Below are 13,166 nucleotides of genomic sequence, written 5' to 3' on the forward strand. Positions count from 1 at the left end.
AGTCCTGAGAGATACCTGCCTGGTGCTGAGGCTCCCAGGCTTCCTCCTGCCCAGTTCGCTGCTACTCTAGTACCAAGGACAGTGCCTAGCACACAGCTGACTCTACAGGAGGACGCCCACTCCTCCAAGATGAGTCACAGAAGCCCACGGAGCTTTCCCTGTGTGTGTACACACACACACACACACACACACACACACACACACACACACACACACACACCGGTGTGATAGAGACATCAGTGCCAGTGCATGTCAGACCCTTTACTGGGGGATTCCCATTGTTTCAGCTTGCTCCTTTAATCTATTAAGTACGTGCCCTTGGCTGAACTTTTCACCAGTCCGTGGGGACCTGGAATGAATGTATTAGGCGGTGTGGAGAGAATGAGAATCAGGAGGAGGTGTCTTGGCTGATGCTAAAATATGCCATTCTCCTGGGCTTGTGTTTCTGGGTCCCTTCAGGGTCTGTTGTTCCCGGTCAGGAGTGGCTCTGGGTACCTCAGGAGGCTTCTGTCACTGTGAACACTTGGCTTCCTTTTTAAGATTTATTTTTACTTATATGTGAGTACGTGTCTGTGTGAGTATCTGTCATGTTTGCACAGGTGCCCACAGAAGCCAAAAGAGAGTGGCAGAGTTCCTGGAGCTGGAGTTACTGGCAGTTGTGGGCTGCCAGATGTGGTGCTGGGAACTGAAATCTGATCTTTTTGAAGAGCAGGAAGTGCTCTGAACTACTGAGCCATCTCTCACACCTCTGTGCAGTTGCTTTTTCTGGGCAATTATTCCCTAACTGGTATTCGTTGTGTTTGGAGTAACAGAAGAGCAGATGTTAGCCCATAGTGGTGTAGAGGAGCCAGTTTTCTCTGTCCAGGGGCCACCTATCTATGCTCACTCTGTGACTCAGCCCTGGTCAGCTGTAGGTTTGCTGGCCACCAATTGCACATGCACAGGATTTAATTAAGCTGAGTGTGTAAAGTGTGAGGAGGATTAGGTTGGAGTACAGAGGCCTTGGAGCTCTGGTGTCTGGGCGTTCTGCAGTCCCCTCAGCGGTCTGCAATGCACAGCTCTGTAGGAGACCTGGCTCCTCCCCTCGTCCCTCTCTCCTGATCTTCCACAGGCCACATCCTGTTCAAACCCCAGGGGAAAAAGTTCTACACATTTTCGTGCACTGGCCTTGAGCTTCTTCAACCAGACTCTATTAGGCACCCATGGGCCCCACATTTCCTTTGAAAAATAAAACATGGCATCTGACAGACATGCTGAGACTTCCAGCACACGGCGCTCTCTGATTTTACTCTGATCGCTACCCTTTCCTCCTGCCAAAATATATTAAAAATAATCTTAACAGAACACAAAGCAAAGAGAATATTTTCTGAGTCAAGCTGCAAAATGGCCTGAAACTGATCGGCGCGCACGAGAGCTTACTTTTTTCACGGTAACGAGAAAAGCAAGTGGTGTGTGTGTGTGTCTGTGTGTGATAAACAGGGCGGTTTGATGGAACTCAAGAGCTGAAAGAACAGAGTTAGCTTCTGAGAGAGGCACGCTACAGCGTGGTGGCCCAATATCCATGAGAACATTTCTTCTAAGTGTGATGGCTGAGCAGTTTGTAGCAGAACCCAACTTGTGCGTGTGACCTTGCTTGGGAAAACAGGATCTCTCCAGTGAATCGAGTTCGAGATGAGGCTGGCAGGGTGAACGCTGGAGGCAAAGGCTGCTATTATCCTTATCCGACAGAGCAGGGAGCCCCAAGATTGCCCCCAGCCACCAGGCACTGGGAGAGGAAGAGAAGCCTTCTAGAGCTTTCTTAGGGAGCACATCCATGCCCCCACCTGGAGTTTTCACTCTGGCCTCTAGAGCTTGGGGAAGACTGTGTTCTGTCGTCTAAGCTGCTGGTTTGTAGCTGTGTCTTGCTGAGCATAGGAGAGTGAGTCACAGAGGGGAAAGCAATTAGAAAAACTGTGGAAAAAATGTCACACGCTTCTGACATTTCTCCAGCACTCCTGGCAATGCTCTGAAAGGGCTCTGTCCACTGTGGGCAGGCATGTTCTGTCCCCGGCTTGCTTGCAGATAGGTAGTCTCTTCTTGCGCAAGGGCTGGTACCAGTACTCCGGGACTGTTACAAGGACATCCAGATATAGTGATCTCCATGGCAGCATGAGAGCCACTGTGCACACTCTCAGCCTGGACCTTCCTCTCTCACTCAAGACAGTGAACACAGCTGAGGAAAGCAGCCTATCCAAGCACTGTGGGTTCTGTTAAGTTCCCTGTACAGGTTGGCTGGCACTGTCTGCCAGTAATATTCACAATGAGGCTCCAGGAGGTGACTGGGTCTGGAGTGAGTCCATACATAGGGACAGTACTCTTTAGGGAATGTGTTTGTTTATTCACTCAACAAACACTGTGGGTGGTTTTATCTACTGATGACCCACTGGTGCAGAGTGGGGATGTTAACCTGGCTGGAGCTCACTGGTGCCAGTGGAGTGCAAGACTGAAGACAAACAGTTACACACTTGTGAGTACCCGAGGCCACAGGCAGTGCTTCATAGTGAGACAATGGGACAGGCACTTGGGGATCCATGGTCAGAGGCTGGGCACACGACAGCAGCTGTGACTTAATAGGGATAGATGACGAGAAAAGCTACCTGAAGATGGAAGGGGACAGTGGGTAGGGGACACAGTATGTACAAAGGCCCCACAAACTCTACAGAGCGACCAGGGTTCTTGGCTGCATGGGCTCCTGCTCTGCCTGGTGCCTACCACAACCCCACCTCTGGGTTAGAAGAAGACCTGCCACTTACTCTGACACAAACCTCCAGAAGCCCAAGCCACCCACCACGTATTTCCATCTCCTCCCCAGCTGACGTCCTCTCTCCACTTGCCTGTCTGCGCCCGTCCATTTTAACCTGTCACCCGTGCCTCTGTCTGCTGCCCTACTCTGCCCTGCAGAAAGCCTGCCCCTCCCCAATCCAATCTGCAGAGCTTTCCCCTTTCCTGCCCCAGGCTCAGGGTCCTCTGCAAGGCTGTGGCAGCCTCTGCTCTCCTCCCAGGCTGCCATCCCATCTAGATGAGAGAAGAGAGGTTTCTTATATAGTCACTAGAGGGCATGGACTCAGGAAACAAGCCCAGTTCTTGTGCTCTGTGTGTTAAAAAATCTTGAACACTTCTGGGCTGGGAAGATGGGCTTTAGTAAATAAATAGTCTGCTATGCAAGCCTGAGGACCTGGGTTTGACTCCCGGGATCTACATAAATAGCTGCTTGTGGTGGTGTGTGCCTGGATCCACAGCTTGGGATCGAGTTAGGTGGAGACAGGCATCTCCTTGATGCTCGGCCAGGTAGCACAGACAAATGATGTGCTTTGGGATTAGTGAGAGACCCTGTCTCAGAAAATGAAGGGGAAGAGTGACTGAGAAAAGATACTGAAGTCAACTTCTGCCCTCATATCCGCTGTAACAATATATACACAACAGAGACTCATAGATACAGATACACCCACATACCCCAACCCCACATATGTGTACACCCACTCACATCCCACACATACACACTCATACTCACACACAGAGACACACCCCACACACATGTACACACACACTCATACCCCACACATGTGCACACACATTCACACTCACTCACACACACATACATACTACCCACATGTTCACACACTCAGACCCCACACATGCGTACACACATGTACATACATACTCACACATACACACTCACACCCCATACATACATGCATACATACATACATACTTACTTATACTCCACCCATGTATACACACATTCATATTCACGTGAACACAAACACCTCACATATGTATACACACATATGTGCACACACAGTGTGCACACACACTCACCCTACACATGTATACACATGCACACACATACACACACCTATAATATTCCAAGCCACAACAAAGCCAATGTGCATCACTAGTTGGTAGCCACCCACTACAGTGAACAACAGGACCCTCCCCCTCCCCTCATAAGCCTTGGGAAAGGCATACATAGATTTACCCCAACATGGAACTCTAGTAGCCTTCCGAGAAAGTGCCCAGTGTAGGAGCAACGTAGCTCCTTGGCTACCCTGACAGTTGTGGGTTTGTGTGGGCTCCTTGCACGGAGCACATGGTGTGTCAGCATTGCAACCCTGTACATCAGGGTTGGCCATGGCTTCATCAGCCAAAGACAAGGAACAGCTCTGCACCCTGGAGACCCACAAAAGGCCGTATCCACTCTTTTCTCTGGACTCTAAAGGGACAGCAGTCCTGCCCTTCTTGTATTTCCACCTGCGCAGCATTGGCACACTCTAATGGCCATCTGAGAACCTCACTCTGGAAACAACTGTACCTGCGGCTTCAGGGAGGTGACCTGACCACCAATGCCACATGGTGCCCAGGCAGGTCCCTTTCCCCTGTCTTCATGATGACATACCTGCCATGCTGCCTTCCTGCTGGCCTGGTGTGCCTGCCTAGGCCACAGACCTCTGGAGAGTTTCCTGCATTTTAAGTTGTTTCCAGCTATTATTCTTGGGCAATAAAATTCATCTCTAAAAATAGGTCGCATAAAGGCCTCGGCTTCTCTTCTAATTAGTGTAAGGATTTATTGAATATACATCATACGTATAGGTCATAATATTATTAAAATTACTATTAAGACTTTACTCATCAGAATCTTTCAGGCGGTGGGGAGACAGCAAGCCCAATGGTCCCCAGGAATCGTATCTGCATTAGCAAGATAAAGGACAATTTAGGACGATTACAAAAGCCATGATTTAGGGAACAACATAAAACTGTGCTGAGAACTAATTCGTAATGCCAGCTGCTGCTAAGCTTCTTAATCTTTATCTAGTTCAATTAAAATCTGAATGTTTGGGATTTCATTAACAACCGGGGGGCTTGGAAACCACACTCTCTTTTTACATTGTGCTCTGTTGCTGACTTACAGTGCTGGAAGTTGCCCCAAATGTCCAAAGGTAGAATTAGGTATTATTGAAACTTAGGTCCTTTAAGGATACAGCAAAGGAAAGACTACATTCCTTCAAGTCAGATCCAGATGATGAAGGAAAAAGACCCCACCTAAGCCATGCTGAACAGTGAGGCCTGTGGGGTTAGGGCCTCTGCAAACGAAGAGCTTAGTTTACAAGACTCTGTTCTAAGGTCTTTCCTACTGGGGGGCCCTCATCCTTAAGGGGCCATATCAGTGTAGTCTGCCGCCTGTCACTTCATTAAACACTAACCCTGACCAAGCCTTCACAAGCAGGACTTACAGGAGTGAGAGCGGCCAAGCGGCTCTCTCTGTGTGTGACTCCTGGTTGACCAGGAAAGCCAAAATGCCAAAAGGATGCATTCTGTGGGGTTTTCCTTTGCCTGGGTGGCTGTCTGTCATCTCAAGCTTTATTCCGGGGATTGGGAGGGTACCCCCCCACCCCACAGGGAAGTTCTAATGGCGACAAAGTGGGCCAGCAAAATGGCTTTATCCTGCTTCCGCTCCCATCACCCTGAGACCTCCATGCCATCCCCGGAAGTAGAATGAGGAGCCTGGGTCCCCATGATGCTCCAGCGCTTCATGGTCTCCGTGTGGCCCGAGCGGTATCCCCCACGATGCCCACACCCTGTGACTGTGCTGTCCTAAATAGCAGCAGGAACTTCTGCAGGCAGGGTGGAAGCTGTGGACACCGAGCTGTGAAGCCATGCTTGTCCTCCCCGTGGTGTCCCAAGTCCGCTCCCAAAGGCAGGTGGGGATGCCAGAGTTGTAATTGGAACATAGGAGTTGCACCGCCTCCCACAAATGTGTGCACGTGTGTGTGTGTGGGGGGGGGTGGATGCACCCACCTGTGGAGGTCAACACTGGGAGTCCTCCTCAGCCACTTTCCACCTTATATTTTGAGATACAGCCTATTGTTGAACCAGGAACTCACTGGCCAGCAAGTGCCTGATATGCAACAGTCTCCAGTCCCCAGAGCCAGGGCCACAGGTACATGCTTCCATACCCAGCTTTTTTTGGTGGGGGATCCAAGCTCAGGTTCCCACGCTTGAGCATCAAGCCCATTGTTATCCACTGAGTCATCATCTTGGTTAATCTAAGATTGCTTTGTTCAGAGAACACACAATCCAAGAGAGCACCCCGTTAGCGCACAACAAGCAAGCCGCCTTTCTTCTTATCTATGTCCTGAGGCTCCAGAGAGACCGGGAAGAAGGCAGTCAGGCATTTCAGAGCTCTCCAGGTTGGCAGGGTCTGAGGCCAACTTCAAGCTTGCCTTTTCTCAGCCACAGAGGAGGAAACGTTCCTCTCTACACACTGCCCTGAAGGCCTGTCTTGGATTTCAATTCTTTCTCCGAACCCTCTGAGCCCAGTTCTTAGAAGTCAGGGTTTTATAGGGATATGACAGACAGCCTGTGGTTGTGCAGAGTTGCCTTCTTCAGATACCCACCAGAAGTGTGTGCTCCGTCATCCTGCACCTGGCTCTCCAGAGCCCAACTTGCTGTTCTCCACTGGTGTCTACTGCTCATGTGCAGTGCTCCCTGCAAGAGCAGAGGTCTGGGAGCACAGGAGGCCTATCCTGTCATATGTGTTCTCTGTGTTTGTTACATGAATATGCACACCACATGTGTATTCTTAGTGTGTATATAGATATGTGATTTTTGCATAGATTGTGTTGTGCATATTATGTCTTATGTGCTGTGTGCATTAGATATATACATGTGTATGCATTTGTGCATGTTATACATGTACATATACATGAACACATGTGTGGTGTTGTGTATATTATATGTGCATGCATGTGTTAGATATGTCCATATGATGTATGTGTGCTGTGTGTAATGTGCATGTATGTGTGTCACATGCAACATGCTGTGTGTTCTTTGTATGCTTAGGTAGCATTGTTGAATGCTGTGGGTCTCTTATGTGGTATGTGTGTTTCTCAGCATCATCAATTCTGACCCTGACAATCTGTGAACATGGCTCGCCTGGCCCTCTGGACAAGCTTCTGCATCCCATGACTGGTGTCTCTGTGTCCCAGGTAAAGGAAGCAGCTTATGAGGTGGCGGAGTGTGGTGTGACAGGAACTTCAGGCCCCGAGTCTGACTCTCCGGCTTCTAAGCGTCACATGTAGGACTGAATACCTGCTGCTCCTGGGTCAGAGGGTCTAGGTGGTAGGAGCCTGCATCTCGGCAGACTCCAGAGATGATGTCCCCACCGTCCAGGTGCTGGGAAGGCTATGCACTTTAGAGCTTGAGTCTCATCAAGGCTGCCACTGGCCACTGTGACTTGGAGCTTGTCACAGTGGCTTGGGAAGGAGAAGACAGAAATAAATGAACGAAAGGTGCTTCTGTGTCCCCGGTGGATATAACAGTGTGTTGGCAAAGTGGGACCATCAGAGCTGAGGGTCTGATTCCTATCTGTGGACTTGGCCTCTGATCTGAAAATCTGGGTCACCGATTGATCCCATCGCTAGTAAATACCCTGCCTGTAATTACTTTGAGCATTACAAGGCTTCTAATATGACCCTTCCTTTTTCTTAGTCCTTTTAATATTTTATGACAGAGCCAGGCACTCTAGTGCAATTCAAAGTCCCAAGATGAGCTGTGTGCTTTAGCTCTTGGCTGTCCTTCCAGAACATTCTGAGTGCTGCCCTCCCCTGCTCCTTTGCCACACAGGCTTTCTTTCTCATCTGCCGATTTTATAAGTCTTTGGAAAGTTGTTGAAAGAATGATAATTGTGAATTTGACATGACAGATACCAATAGAATCTTATAGGCAGAAAATCCTAGATTTTAGAATACTGGCTACAAATGGCTGACTTGTGACTACGTGTCGCCCTAGGAACTTTTCACGGACATGTGAGAGCATTCTAAGGAGCACACATCAGCGTGCCCATGTGGTTCGTGGTGTGCAGAGCTGGACCTCCAGCCAGAGCAGGAAGCAGCCACTTCCCCTCACATCAGTTACCTTTTTACCTGGCAAAGGCAGCTTAAGCAGGAACGTGTGCCAGCAGTCCATCTTTGCCCACCTGCAAACTGGCAAGAGCCAGCCGCACTAGCAGGTGCTAGGTGGCTGAGTCAGCTGCTTCATTTGTTCATTGTGTTGAGGATGGCTGGAAGGGGAAGAGACGGGCTTCTCTGGTGTCATGACGCACACAAGATGTCCAGTGTGCCCTGTCATCTTTCTACATGCTAATGTCACTAGCTCAGGTCCCTTCAGGGTCAGTTGTAGCAGTGAGACGATGGCTGCAGGTGGCATAGGAGTAGGATGCTGACATTTGACGTCTTGGACTTAGCTGCCAGCATCCTGCCCCATCCTTAGTGTCCCTTGCCTGTGCACAATAAGTTGCTCTGGGTCTTTTGCGGGGCTGATCCTGGGAGTTAGGGCTTGTGGGGGCCCTGACTCTGGGAAGAAGCCTCTTTAGAGCGGCTCCCAGGTCCGTCTTTTCCCAGCAGACTCTGTCCCCACTGCGGATTTGCAGGTCCAGAGCACATTGGAAGTCAGGGGCCTTTCGCTCAAAACTTGTGCAGTTCCAAGATAGCAGTGACAGGATATGACAGCCGTGGGTGCAAGCCTATGAGCACAAGCCTCTGAGCCCTCCCTTGAGAGTGCTGACCTGTGAGCACAGGCCAGGGAGTGAGCTGTGGTGAACTGCCCCGTGATCTCTATGGAGAGAGGCTGAGATCATTGGCTGAGCTCTGGGGCTGCCGACTGGTAGGACAGCTCAGCCACCAAAACCACAGGAGCTCAGGCGCACTGGTGGCAGCAGTGGTGATCTGGTAGCGGCTCCGAGTAAAGTGTCACCGTGGGACCAGTTGGCCCCATCTGGATCCCACTGTGGATCTGTGCTTAACTTCACAGCTGCCCTCTGTCGGGGGTGGGGGGGGGTGAGCGGAGGTGTCCTCGCAGCCTTCACACCGAATGTCACTGTGCATGCTCCGTGTGGTGTGTGGCAATGCTGCCGAGAAGACAGTGATTTGAAAGTAAAGGTTTCTTACTCAAAAAGAAATGAGAGGAAAGCCAGCGAACAGAACAAGCTTGGGAGGCGAGGAAGAGAAATGACTTGTGACATGGACCATCCCTAGGTGGCCGGCTCCTTTTCTACTGCCGTCTGAACAAAAGTTATGGCCATCCTAGCGTTTTGTATATTTTGTGGATTTGGACAGGATGAGGATAAATTTGCATCCAAAGAGCCAGGCCTCAGCCTATAGGCATCAAGTATGTTGGGAACAGCTGGAGGACATGCCTGTCATGACAGACTTGTTACTTGGAGTCGCTAGGTCGAGTGTGGCTAACTGCTGTGTGAGACAGCTTTAAACGCTGGCATTAGGGACTAGTGAGGTGTTTCAGTGGGTAAAGGTCCTTGCTGCCGAGCCTGGTGACCTGACTTCCATCCCTGGGACCCACAGGGTGGAAGGAGAAGCTGACCCCACTACATGTTTTCTGCTCTCCACACGCAAGCTGTGGCGCACACACACACACACACACACACACACACACACACACACACACACACACCACCCCAACATACATAAATACACCAAATAAGCAAATAATATTGTAAAACTGCAACACAGTATTCTTTGACGCTCATGGAGAAGAAGGTCCCGTGGGTGTTAAGGCTGCAGCTTCTGTGCCCTCTCTGCCATCAGCTTGGCTCTCTGCTGCAGGATGATGTTTGCAAGACCTCTCTTCCTGCTTCCCACAGGTGGGTAGGGTAAGCCAGCATAGACCCCAAGACTGACCCTGCTATGCTCTGATGGCTCACGTCACTTGCCTATCTCAGTCTCCTGGCTAAGCCCAGGGAGTGCTGGCTCCAGGCTAGCCTCAGAGCATTTAGGGGCCAAGCGGTGAGCTAGTTAGACTTCTTTCATCGAGCTCTTTGCTAGACGTTCGTCTGTATCCACCATGTCACCTAGACAGCTCAGATGAGGGCGCTGTGGGAGAACGGGTGCTAGGCAGCTTGGATAGCAGAAGGAATCCCCAGACAGGAAGTTTCCTACTTTCCCACAACACTGGGGATGGAATTCAAGGCTCACTAGACAACCACAATGGAGATACAGCACAGCCAAGTAACTCTCGGGTTCACGTGCTGTGGGTGAGTCGAGTGGCTTGCTGAACTCTGAAAGGCTTGGTGTTAGCTCACTAAACACACGGACACGGACACACACACACACACACACACACACACACAATGTGTACCATATGCATAGATGTGACTGTGTGCCTGTGTTTGGCAGGTGGGTAGTATGATTCATATATGGAATGTGTGAGGGGCATGTCGTGAGTGGTGTGTAGATATGTCTGTGTGTGATGTGTGTGTGTGTGTGTGTGTGTGAGCCTGAGAGGCCAGGGGCTCTCAGAGGCTCTCCTCTACCATATCACCGTAATGCCACATGCAAGTCTGCTGTCTCTGGAAGCTCCCAGCACTGAGTTCTCACCTTTTGTCAAGTGCCAGCGTGGTGTCCCTTTCTCACACACAATAGAGCTGGCTCCCCTGGCCTGTCACATCACCTGCATGTCTGACTCTCGGCTCAGCCTCCCCCTCCATTGTACGTGTCTCCCTTTATACCACCCCTGGTGCTAACGATCTCTGATCAGGGTCTGTGTGTCCTTCCCCAACTCTCTGTGCTCCATGATGCCCATTTTGTGTGATGATAGATACATCATTGAAGGTGGAAATGAGCCATCCCACCCCTCCCCAGAGCTTATGGGATGGGCAATATCTAAGGCCTCTCTCTGTCATGACCCTGACTCTCTGCACTTGACCCCCTGCTCAAGTGCTGGGTAAGCCTCTCATGCGTGCAGAAGCGTCTCAGTCCAGCTCCTTGTACCCACACTGCCCTGTCCCTGAGGTGATCAGGCCTCCTTGCTAGAAACTTCTGTGACTGCAACCCCTCCCCACAGACCCAGAGGCATTTCCTCTCACTGGGCCTTCCAGAGAAGGCCGTGGTAATGCCATAAAGAATGCCTATTTCAGTCTGGCTCCATTCCAGCAAGGCTTTCTTGTCTGGGCTTATGGAGGCCTACCGGTGTTGAAAATCCCATTTGTGCCGTCCCTTCTCAATCTCATGTACTACATAGGCCTGGCTTAGCCGTGTCTGATAAGCAGTCTGCTAAGCCCTGGTGGCTGAGGATTCTCCGCTATGCATCTCCGACTGCTGTGAAGGCAGAGTCCAGCGAGCATTTCCCTAGGAGCAATCGGGAAGCGCTGAGTGAGACTACCCAGGGAGCTGCTGGGTTTCTTCACTGAGGGGCCCTAACTCCATCTTGTGCCCTGTACACACACACACACACGATAAGTGATGATAGCACAGCCTGATGATTTGATTGATATATATGCAATATGTAATAAATGACCATTTCCATTAAGTCAACTGGTTTATCTTTTACCTATTTACCGTTTGTGTTTATGAGGGGAACACTGAGCAAACTTCACATGGAGAACATAGCATTTTCTCCGAGTCACCATGGTGTAATTATGTTCTCCAGACGCCCCACCTCTTACATCGGAGCTTATTAACCCTTTAGCAGTCGCCTCTCCGTTCCCTGCCCCGCCCACTATAACTGCTCTTGCTTCGTTGACTTTGACTTATGTAGACTATGTGCGTGGACGGCGATACGCACCACTTTTATTTCTCACCTGTCTTGTTTCACTCATCCGGGTCCGTGTTGTCATCGCAAGTAGCAGGCTTTCCCTTTTAAAGGGCTGAATAGCATTCCGTGGTGATAAATGTGTGGCCGTCACTGTGGACCCACTCACTCATCCTCAGGCACCCGTGTGGGCTCCGTGTCTTGGCTGTTTTGAAGAGTGTCTCAGTGGACATGGGAGCACGCATAGTGTCCTGAGAGGTTGGAATTCAACTTCCTTTCGATATTTACCAGTGATGGGGTTGCCAGCTCACAGGGCAGTGCTGTTTTTAACGTCTGTAGGAAGCTGTGCGCTAAGCTGTGCGCTGTTTTCCCGTAATAACCCCACTAGTTTCCATTCTCGGCAGCCTGTCAGCGCCCAACTCTTCCCTTTTGATAACAGCATCCTAACAGGTGTGAAATGATAGATCTTTGTGTTTTTAATTTGCATTTCCCTGTTAATTGGTGATGCTGAACACTCCCCCTACCCCCTGTGAACTGGTGGGCCATTTCCTTGTCTTTTCTTTTTTTTTTTTTTTTTTTGAGGCATCTCTTCTGGTTCTTTGCCCAATTTTTTTTAATTGGGTTGTTTATTCGCTTGCTTGACTAGTTTGACAGTTTCTACTTGCAGCTGAGTGGTCTTCGCTGGGCTCTTCCACGGCTGGATTGGGGGCGCGGGGTCAAGGAGATCCCACTTTCCCCAACAGCACCTGTTCTTTCTGAGGCAGGAGCAGGTGAGAGACCTGGTTACCTGGTCCCCTCAGCTGCCAGGGAGCTCCACGGGAGAGCCCCGTGCAGTGTTGCTGTGCTGGGATGCTATGAAGCCACACTGGGGAAGGGAGTCAAGAAGACACTAGGGAGGAAGAGGAGGAGGAGTGGAAGGAGGGGGAGGAGGAGGAAGGCAGATCTTCTGAGCTGGAGGCTGGCCTTGGTCTACAACACTATCGTATTCCAGCTGAGCCAACTCAGTGACTCCCGAGCCAATTCGGGGGCCCTGTCTCAAAACAAACAAAACTAAACAAGAAAACTGGACAGTTCCTGAGGAAAACTAGCTGACGTGTCCTCTGACCTCCATACTAACTTGCGTGCATATGCATGGGAAGCTATACATGTTCACACACACACACACACACACACACACACTCACACTCACAAACTGCCAAGAAAACAAGAAGGATGCCTCAAGATAGGCTTTTTAATAGATCTTCATTTCCCAAACCCCATCACATCAGGAGAAGTTAAGGAAAGGAAAGCAGTTTCCTACATCCTCGCCGTCGGGAAGGCCTCTGGTACTCGCTGGCGGGGCCTGCTCCTGACCCACTTTGTAAGCTGAAGGCTCTAACAAGTTTGCAAGCAGTGTGTCCCCCTCAGTGAGGTTCAGTCTGCAGAACAAATGTGCTGCTCCAGCAAAGACAACGGAGGTGGAATAAACCTCTGGCCGGGGGAAGAATGAAGCCGTCAGCTCCTACTTATCGGGTTTTCCGCCTCTCTCTTCCCTGCCCACCATCTGCTCGGACTTTGAGCAGGAATCGCTTTGCTTGTTAGAGGGA

At 50.3% G+C, this 13,166-nt stretch overlaps 1 protein-coding gene across 1 annotated transcript in view; it reads left to right on the top strand.

Moving 5' to 3' along the window:
* Positions 1-13,166, top strand: part of Cdh4 (cadherin 4) — a 461,202-nt gene that overhangs the window by 36,004 nt on the left and 412,032 nt on the right. The gene's annotated exons all lie outside the window — the stretch shown is intronic.

This window comes from Acomys russatus, chromosome 4, assembly GCF_903995435.1.
Source record: "Acomys russatus chromosome 4, mAcoRus1.1, whole genome shotgun sequence".
In the NCBI taxonomy this organism is placed as follows: Eukaryota; Metazoa; Chordata; class Mammalia; order Rodentia; family Muridae; genus Acomys; species Acomys russatus.